General features: G+C 42.3%; 1 pseudogene; it reads right to left on the bottom strand.

The window, feature by feature from the left end:
• Positions 1 to 4,652: 4,652 nt before the first annotated feature.
• Positions 4,653 to 5,505, bottom strand: LOC138161619 (peptidyl-prolyl cis-trans isomerase A pseudogene; annotated as a pseudogene).
• Positions 5,506 to 9,753: the final 4,248 nt, after the last annotated feature.

Here is a 9,753-nt window from a genome sequence, read left to right as displayed (position 1 = left end):
ACTTGCAAGGGAACTGGGCTTAAGTGAAGCAGGGCTATCCAAAGTGACCAGCCCCACTTCCTCCTCCAGAGTCATCTGGGGCCAGTGGGACATAGATCAGGAGGACTGGAGATGGCCCTGGCTGCAGTGGGAGACCTTGGCCTTTTTAAGCTAAGGTCTTTAACAGATCCGTTTGCCTGAAGCAAATCCCATTTAGTGATTCTGACTAGGTAAGAGAAGAGGCAGAGAATGAATGGCCTCTTTACCTAGTTTAAAAAAAAAATCCATCTGGGAGGGGAAGACCCTCAGGGTTTCTGGCCAAAACAGAAACAATTGTTATTTACATTCACTCTGCCCCTGAGCCAACTTGGGGCTAGACCTGGGACCCATTGTTGTCCAATCTACGAGGGTCAGAGTGATTTGGATTTAGGTCCTTAAGGAAAAAAAAAGGTTTCAGTGAAATGACTTTCACGTTTCTTTCAATTCTGACTATGATTCTGTGTCTCCAAGTCCAGTGTTCCAGTCATCAAACTATTTTTTTTCTTAGAGTATCTTCTATAGGCACCAGAATGGCCTTGCTCTCTGGAAGGGCATCTTCACTTTTTGGGCCATGGACCCCTCAGACTGTCTGGTGAAGCCTATGGATCCCTTCTCTGAAACATGTTTTTAAACATAAAATAAAATACAAAGGAAATCTATAAGATTGAAATAGTTATCCAAACATTTAAAAAGCAAGTTTGGAGACAGATGCCAGACTGATCCCCAGCTGTAAGGTACCTCCCTTCTAATATCCTTAATGGAAAGATAGCACCTAATCTGGGGACAGGTTTTGTCCAGTATGACACACAGTAACTCACTATTAGAGGCAGGAATAGAACCCAGGCTTTCCCAAGTCCTAATCCAAGACTCTTCCTGTTGCAGCAGGCTGCTCATCTATGCTTTTTCAGGGACAAACTTGGCTGCCTAGTGTTTCCCTGACTTCTGATAGTTCAGGCAGCCATCTACATCTTCAGAACTATATCACCAGGACCACATTCAGTTGTGTCAGGGAGATAAGTGAGCTTTTTGGTGGGGGGGTGGGGGAGGGAAGGGGAGGATGGGAATGACCTGTTTCTTCTTCTCCTCTTCCTCCTCCTCCTCCTTCTTCCTCCTCCTCCTTCTTCCTGTATGGTTTTGTTTTTTTTGTTTTTGTTTTTTGAGGTGGGAATGCAAGGCAATTGGGATTAAGTGACTTGTCCAAGGTCACACAGTAAATTTCAAGTCGGATTTGAGCTCAGGTCCTCCTGACTCCTCTTTTTCTTCTTTAAAAGAATTTCACATTATGATTAGTCAGTCAATAAGCATTTAAGTGTCTACTAAGTGCTACCTGTTTGGAACACAAAGAAATATAAAAGGCAAGTGGCCTGCCCTCAAGGAACTTCAAGTCTAATAAGGGAAACAATATACAAAGATGTATATTCAAGGTAAATACAGGACAAAGTGAGAATAATCAGCAGGGATCTGAATTATCTAATTCCATTCAGCTGCTAGATTCAAAGAGTCAGACCTGGGAAGGATTTTGGGGAATCTAATCAAGAATGTGTCAGAAGTGGAATTTGAACCCAAGTCCTAAATTCTGGGTTCTTTCTACAGCACCATCACACCAGCAAGGCCTGTGGGGTTTTTTTAAAGCCCACTGTCCAGCATATTCAGCCCTGAGTTAGGTAAGGAGAGAGGTGGCCTGTAACAGCGTCCCTGACCTTAAGGAATAGCAGTGCCCTGTAGACACTCAAGATTATCTCAATAGCAACAATAATTCACACTTCTATGCTATTTTAGCGGATGAGAAGACTAAGGCACATTGCTGCTTGCTGCCTGCGTGACTTGGAGCCAGTCATTTTAACTTCTTTGGGTTTCAGTTTACTCATCTGCAAAATGAAGGGGGGGAGGGGTAGATGAGGTCATCTCTAAGGTGCCTGCCAGCTCAAGTTGAAGGCCCTGTGACTCACATTGAGCTTTGGAGAGGTGAAGGGAGAGGCCTGTCTGTGGTCACCCAGTAAGCATGGCAGTCAGGCCTTGTGACAGCGTGTTCCTTTTCCTCTCACTCTCAGTAGACACAAGACATTCCTTCGAGGTTCTAAGGAGGACTAGGTGGCTTAACTGGACTCACCCCATGGTCAGTCAACCTCTTTCTTTGCAAGGGAGTTGTGACAACCCAGGAATCACAATTTCTTCTGCCTTCTCCTTCCCCTCCACTTCCAAATTACAGCCTGGAGAAGACATTAAGAGTGAAGGAATTTGGAGCCAACTCTGAATTTTAAGGAAAGAATTGTGTTTAGAGAGATCATTCTGGCATGGAAAATTCATTACCAGGAATAGAGGTGCATGTGTTTTACTCTTGACTCCTCTGGGCATGGGTTAGCCAGCTACCGACAGCATTGGACTGGAGAGACATGGAAATGAGCCTCAGTTTCCTCATTTGTAAAATCAGGGTATTGGTTTGAGGCACCAAACAGGGCTTCTTGTAAGCTGTCTTTGACTCACAGCTGTGTTGTGCATGGTGTTTTGTAGGGTGACTCACCTCTTGGCCTCAACTTTACTCACTGTGAAATGGAAATGATAGATTTAGAAATTGTGAAGATCATGGGTAAAAATGCCTAAAAAGCATGTCAGGTAAGGTGTGCCTCTGTCTTCCTGGGGTGTCCCCCTAGGGGCCTTCCTCTGGATTTCTTGACATTAAATGAATACAAACGCAGTCTGCCAAATGTTCCTGCATTGTTTGTTGCTCTCACTCCTGACCAACCCACTTTTTCTGTTCAAACAAGCATCTCTTTAAAATATATCTCATATGTAATGATATATACACTCCTGCTCTTCCTCAGGGCCTGGAGGTAAGCCAGTATATAGTGAGGCAACTTGATGTAGTGGGTAGAAAGTTGGTCTTGGAGCCAGCTGGTTCAGATTGGGGTTCAAGGTCCTCCTCTGCTGACACACACTGGCTGTGTGACCCTGGTCTTGGAGCTTAAGGCAGATCTCTTGAATTGTAAGTTGAAGAAAATGTATTGCTTTGGCAAATTGGAGCTTCCTCGCCTAGAAGGTCTCTATAGCAATGAAATCACAGGTCTAGTCCCCAGTCCCTATATAGTTATATGGGATATTGGACATTCTTGAAATGTTCCTTGAGCAGGAAAGCCTATAACACAGAAGTAAGTCAGGAAGGGAAAAAACAGTATCCTAAGAAAAGAGGTTCAAGTAGTAAGAAAAAAAGCCCAGGAAGTCTACCAGCCTGATTAAGTATAAAGGGCAAGGCCGAGGTGCTCTCCACACTGGTATCCCAGGGCTGCCCAGGAAATTTCTCTAGATATTTTTACTCTGTGGAAATGGCAAGGAGTAGAATTCAAGGATGGTGTCCAGTGTCCCAGGGATGTACCAAATGCCATTCACAGAGGGTCTCAGGACCTGCTTACCATGCGGGTACATATAGTACAGCATATTATAAGTTGAAATAGCACTGGGCCCCCAACCTCCCCTCCCTAGGGTCTTCCATAGGAGTAAGGCAGAGAGGGCCTTGGTGTGGAGATAGCAGACTGTGGGCAAACCACATGTGAGACGGTCTGCACATGTCCAGGAGAGATCTGTGATCTTTCACATTCTGTAAATTGCGCAAACTAAATTATCATACAAAATAGTTTAAAGATTAAAGATTCTTACCCAGGGGCCCATGAACCAGGGATTTATGGGTAGATTGCAGGGGTATCCATGAACTTGAGATGGAAAAAAAGTCTTTATTTTTACTAACCTCTAACTGAAATTTAGCACGTCCTTCAGTTATAAGTCTGGACAACAAACCATTATTCTGAGAAGACTTCACCAACCTACCAAAGGGATCCATGACACAAAAAAGGTCAAAAACCCCTGGCCTATATCAGGAATCTCAAAAGTCTTAGAATAACGTAAGGTTAAAGTGATTTGCCCAGGGTCACACAGTCAGTGTGTATGAAAGACTTGAATCCAAGTCTGAACCAAATGGCTTCAAGGTCAACTCTCTATTTACTAAGTCAAGTTGCCTCACCAAATACCAATGTAATATTCATACAGGACTTGCCTCCAGGCCCAGACTTCAGACTGCACTGGGACTTTTGAGACACCTTGTATAAACCACTAAGTATGGGCCTCATCTGTATAATCAAGTTATCTTCAAATACAATGGCAATGGTAGCTCCCAAAGGCCTGATATTATAACACTTCATTACTGTTGACAAATGGTTAACCATAAGCAGACAGTTCCATTGCTATTAGTGTCAATTATCATATGAGACAGAGTTGCTTAACTCCTTTTCTGGATCCTGGGAGGTACTGGATTGGAATTATCTACTGGAAAGTGTTTTTTTTGAAGAATTTCTTTTTTATTGTAAATTCAACAAACATCAAGAAACATGAGTTTCACAAAGAACACAAAAGAAACAAAGAACACAAAAGAAGACTGAACATGAAACTGTAAACTTCTGTTACAATTTGGTTTGGGTTTTTTTTTTGTGTGTGCATTAAATTCAATACAATAGCAACAAAAGTGCCCTGTGGACCTGCCTTCCCCCCTGAACCTCCTTCCACTTTCCAAAAGTGATTGTTGCATGAAAACAAATCAGTATGAAGAAGAATTTTAAACGATTTCATGTTATGATTATATTAGGGGATTTTATTTTTTTTAGTTTAGTTTTTATTTCATAATCATAAACTTAACTCTGTTGTCTAGCCAGACTTGTGGAAGGAAAAAGGAAGTGAAATCCAAAGAGAAGTGCAGCAAGTGAGAGCACAAGGATTACAGGGTACAAGAGCAGCTAGGATTTGGGGGTGCTCTCTCCGGCTACAGGGGAATGATTTGATGGTTAAGACAAAAAACAAAACAAAAAAAACTTATGAGAGCTGTCCACAATCAGCGATAGTGATCTTCTTGCTGGTCTTGCCATCCCGAGACCCAAAACGCTCCATGGCTTCCTCAATGTTCATGCCTTCTTTCACTTGGCCAAAGACAACAAGCTTGCCATCCAACCAATCAGTCTTAGCAGTACAGATGAAAAACTGGGAGCCATTTGTGTTGGGTCCAGCATTTGCCATGGACAAAATGCCAGGACCAGTATGCTTCATGATGAAGTTCTCATCAGCAAATTTCTCCCCATAGATAGACTTGCCACCAGTGCCATTATGGAGTGTGAAGTCACCACCCTGGCACATGAACCCAGGAATGATTCTGTGGAAGCAGGATCCCTTGTAACCAAATCCCTTCTCTCCAGTGCTCAGAGCACGGAAGTTTTCTGCTGTCTTTGGAACCTTGTCTGCAAAGAGCTCGAAAGTAATCCGGCCCAGGGGCTCCTTATCGACGGCGATATCGAAGTACACGCTAGGATTGGCCATGGCCACAGATGCTGGGGCTGGGCGCGACGGCAGAGGAAGAGGCGGCGGGGATCAGCGTCCATCGGACGGAAACAAGACGAAGACTCTGGGTGGCAGCGTCTGCAAAGCCTATTATTTTTTTTTTTAGCATTTAATTTTTGCCTCAGGTTGTCAACATTTCCCAAACCCACGAAAGTCACTTACCACAAGAAGATCGGAAAAATTTAAGCATTACTTCAGGCAGCGAACAATTGATCTACTTGCCAGGCATAGAAATATGGCAGTTAAAAGGCAACACTGGTGGCCTTAAGACCCCCTTAGGGCCTTAGGGAAAGGAGAGAAGCGGTAAGGGAGAAGACAAGTGTATAGAAAGTTTCATGAAGGACCCAATCCATCAGGATCATCTCTAAGGCATTAAGGGATAACATTTCAGGAGGACAATGAACAGATAAAAAATGGAGATCTGTCCACATTTCTCTAACGCACTCTTTTCTTCATTGCTGACAATGAAGCTGCCATATTTGTGACTGTTCTTGAGGTGCTGCATGAGACAGCAGAAATGGAAGAAAACAAAGATGGGGAGAACAGTTGGATTAGACTAAAAAGACACAGAAGATGTAGAGATGACAGTTTCGAGGGTGTTGTGAGATTAATTCTCAAAATATTTGAAAGGAAAATGTCAAACTTCTAATAAAGACTTTATCGCGGCTTTAAAAAAAGTGATTAAGGGAATATCGTTAGATATAATTGTTAGATAATTAAAATGTAAGCTTCTTATGAGTAGGAATTATTTTATTCATTGTATGTGCACACATTAGGTGATTAATAAATACTGATTGAGTGATTGGTCTTTAGCTGTGTTATGCCTACTTTTCAATTTGTCTCTAGTCTAATGTCCTCCTACCATCTCCCAACATATAACCAAATTTCCTGCCTTCATATCTTGGTTTACATTGTTCTTTGTGCCTGGAACCTTCCCAACCTTTTCAGAATTCTTAGCCAACCTATAAAGCCCAACTCAAGTGCTATTTCCTCCAGGAAACCTCCCCTGCTTTTCTCCTAGTTAGCTTTCTCTCTTCTCCCTCATATGGTACCTTGTTTGCACCTCTCATTTGAAAAATTGTCAATATCATCTTCATACTATCTTTATTTCTAGATATTTCCCCTAACCAGCAATACATTGCTTATAAAAAAAAATAAAAAAAAGAGGGCAGGTAGGTGTGATAGTAATGGAATATAAAGATTCCCCTGTATTGGCTTGATTTTCAAATTGATTGTGTTAAAACCCAGAGCTTGTTAATCCCACCTGTGGGATGGACTTGTTGATGTGAAAAGAAAGTCCTGAACTGGGAGGAGCTGGTGACATAGATTTGGAGAGACACAAGAGAGAGGCAGAAGAACTTTTTGGAAGCAGCACCTCATGGAGGCAGAGAGAGACTGAGAGAATTGCTGGGGGCCACTTTGAATTGCCCTGGACTTTTGAGACCTGCCCCCTGAGCTGCCAAAGACTGAGGAGACATGGCTGTTTTGCTGGTACTTTGTCTGTCTGTTTTGATGTTGTTTTGCCAGATTTGTCCACTGGTGAAAGACAGTCCTTTTGTTGAAGAAGTCCTGGAAAGTGGCTGTTGGCTAAGAGCTCCTGAGACTGTCCTGCAGACAGAGAGTGGCTACTGTCCACTGGTGAAGGACAGTGCTGTTGTTGCAGGGGTCTGGGAACCTTTCTGTTGGTTCAGAGCTACTGAGACTGTCCTGCAGACAGAGAGTGAATACTGTCCACTGATGAAGGACAGTGCTGTTGTTGCAGGGGTCTGGAGACTGTCCTGCAGACAGAGTGAATACTGTCCACTGGTGAAGGACAGTACTGTTGTTGCAGGGGTCTGGGAACCGTTCTGTTGGTTCAGAAGCCCTGAAGAAGGATTTTCTTGTTGTATGTTTACAGAAATCCTGGGAGAGGGTTTTGCTAATGTTTTCAAGGGTTCTAGGACTGTTCTGCAGACAGAGGATGAATTAATGAAGAGACTGGCAATGTATCTTGTGGCCTTGCTAAGCCTTGTCTCCCCAGGAACTAAGATTGCTGAGAACTTGCCTCCTGTCAAGATGAAGAAAAGACCTCCATTTGGGTATTAAGTGCTGTGCTTAAACTTGATGTAACTCTGGGGTAGATTGAATTGTGATCCAGGGGTGGGGAACTTTTGACCTTTTTGTGTTCTATGGTTGAACAAATGAATGTACTTTACTTATGTTTGGAAACTAATCTCCATTTGAGAAGAGGGGCTTTGTGGTGGACTAAATGAAGGTACAGCCTATCAGTGGAGTAGTATTTAGAACAGGGACTTTTGTAATTGATTGATTGAATGGAAGGTCCTGGGGTGGGGTAGTACTTGAAGATTATTTAATCACACTTAGTAAATGCTGTATTTGGAATGATGTCATGTTTTGACCTTCTCTGTTCTTGGTTTGTCACTGAATAAAATGGAGAGCACCTATGCTGGTATTTTGAACCTTGGGGAGTTGCCTCTGCTTGGCATTACATTACAGTAGGTGACGCAGTGAATAGAGCACTGGCCCTGGAGTCAGGAGGACCTGAGTTCAAATCTGACCTCAGACACTTAACACAAAACTAGCCGTGTGACCTTGGGCAAGTCACTTAACTCCAATTGCCCTATCTTCCCCCCTCCAAAAAGAAAAAAGAAAAATCTAAACATAAATAAATGAAAAAGAAAGAGAAGAAAAAATACTTCATTGAAACTAACCAGTATATCGATCCACTTTGATAATACTATGGAGTCCCCTTTTCTTCAAAGAAGAAAGGCAAGTATGTTTTCTCATCTCTTCTACAAGCCCAAGCATGGTCATTATAACCGCAAGCCTTCAGTTTTGTGGTGGTAATGGTGGTGGCTGTTCATTTCATTTCTACTGTTGCTGTCATTGTGTATTATTTTTCCTGATTCTGTTTACTTTATTTTCCATCAATTCACATAAGCCTTGGCAAGCTTTTCTGAATTTTTCTCTGAACATTCATCAATTCTTATGAGCAATGACGTTCTATTATGTTCATGTATCACAATCCTTGATCACCTCTCATTCCTTTTTAAAAAAAAATTATTATTTTATATTATTTATATGCAATGTATATTATAAATAATAATTTGTTTATGATTTTATAGTATAGCTATTTGAGAAGCTGCCTCACATAAGCCACAGGAGTCTTGGGTTAGCAGCCCAGCTCAAACACCCACTAGTTATCCAAGCTAGAGTGGCTGTCACCTTCACTTCTCAGAAATAAGGTTTCTTATTTGTAAAATGGGGGCAGTGATTCACTGCATACACCGTTGTGAAGGATTTCCCTACAAACTTGGGAATGCTCCACAAAGGTAATCTGCTTTTGTATATGTGAGAACCTATCAGACTTCAAGCTCCATGAGGACAGGGATCCCATCTCTGTAAAACTTGGCGTATTCCCTAGCATTGATATCTAGTGCCATACATATAATACAATACATTCCATTGACTTTCTTTGAGACTTAGCCCCGATCCTCCTCTCTCTAGGAGGCTTTTCACCTCCCCATCTCTGGCCGTGGCTTCCTTCTGAGATAAACGCGCTTTTACACTGGAAATATCTTGTATGTACACGGTTATTTGGTATGTTGTTTCCCCCACTGGAACTTGAGTTCCTTGAGACTAGGAACCATGGTTTTGCTCCTCTCTGCACCCTGAGCCCTTAGCACAAAACCTGGCACTGAGTAAGCATTTAACAAATGCTTATTGACTAACTGACCAGGGACTTCATAAGTATTTGTTGAATTGAATCAAAGGCAATGTGCCCTGAGATATCTCCTAGATTGTGCAGTTCTTTAACATTTGGTAACTCTGCATGCCTTTTCTCTCCCTACACTCATACTCCCTTTAATTTGATTTAGTTTGTCCCCTGCAAGAAATCTGGATTATTTCTCAGGAATCTGCCTTTCAAAGAGGAACCAGGAAATAAAACCCTTACTACTAGCCAATACATACAAGAAGATTATATATATCTATGGGTCCTGAGATAGATTGGGGTGGATGTGGGGGAGCCATTTTCCCCTCTCTGGGTTTCATTTTCCTTCTCTGTAAAATAATAGCAGTAATCTCAATAATTGCTAAGGTTCTCTCCAGTCCTAAATCCTCTGAAGACCTATAAATTGACCTGGTGATACCAAAGCAACCTGTAAAATGAAAGGGTTGAATTGGGCAGTTTCCAAGGTCCCTCTACCTCCAAAACCTATGGTTCTTGGATCCCTCCTAGAGCATGCTTGAAGCCTTGGGATGACTTGGGAGGTAGCTGGGGGAAAAGAGATCCAGGAGGATTGACCTCTGTTGGGAGATGTATATCATTTGGTCAGGACTTATAATTAATTGTTATTCAGA

This window comes from Petaurus breviceps, unplaced genomic scaffold (assembly GCF_028583685.1).
Source record: "Petaurus breviceps papuanus isolate PSGF00001 unplaced genomic scaffold, PetGlider_PUasm1.0 185, whole genome shotgun sequence".
In the NCBI taxonomy this organism is placed as follows: domain Eukaryota; kingdom Metazoa; phylum Chordata; class Mammalia; order Diprotodontia; family Petauridae; genus Petaurus; species Petaurus breviceps.
The sequence above is the reverse complement of the archived record's forward strand: the minus strand, read 5'-3'. Positions and strand labels throughout refer to the sequence as shown.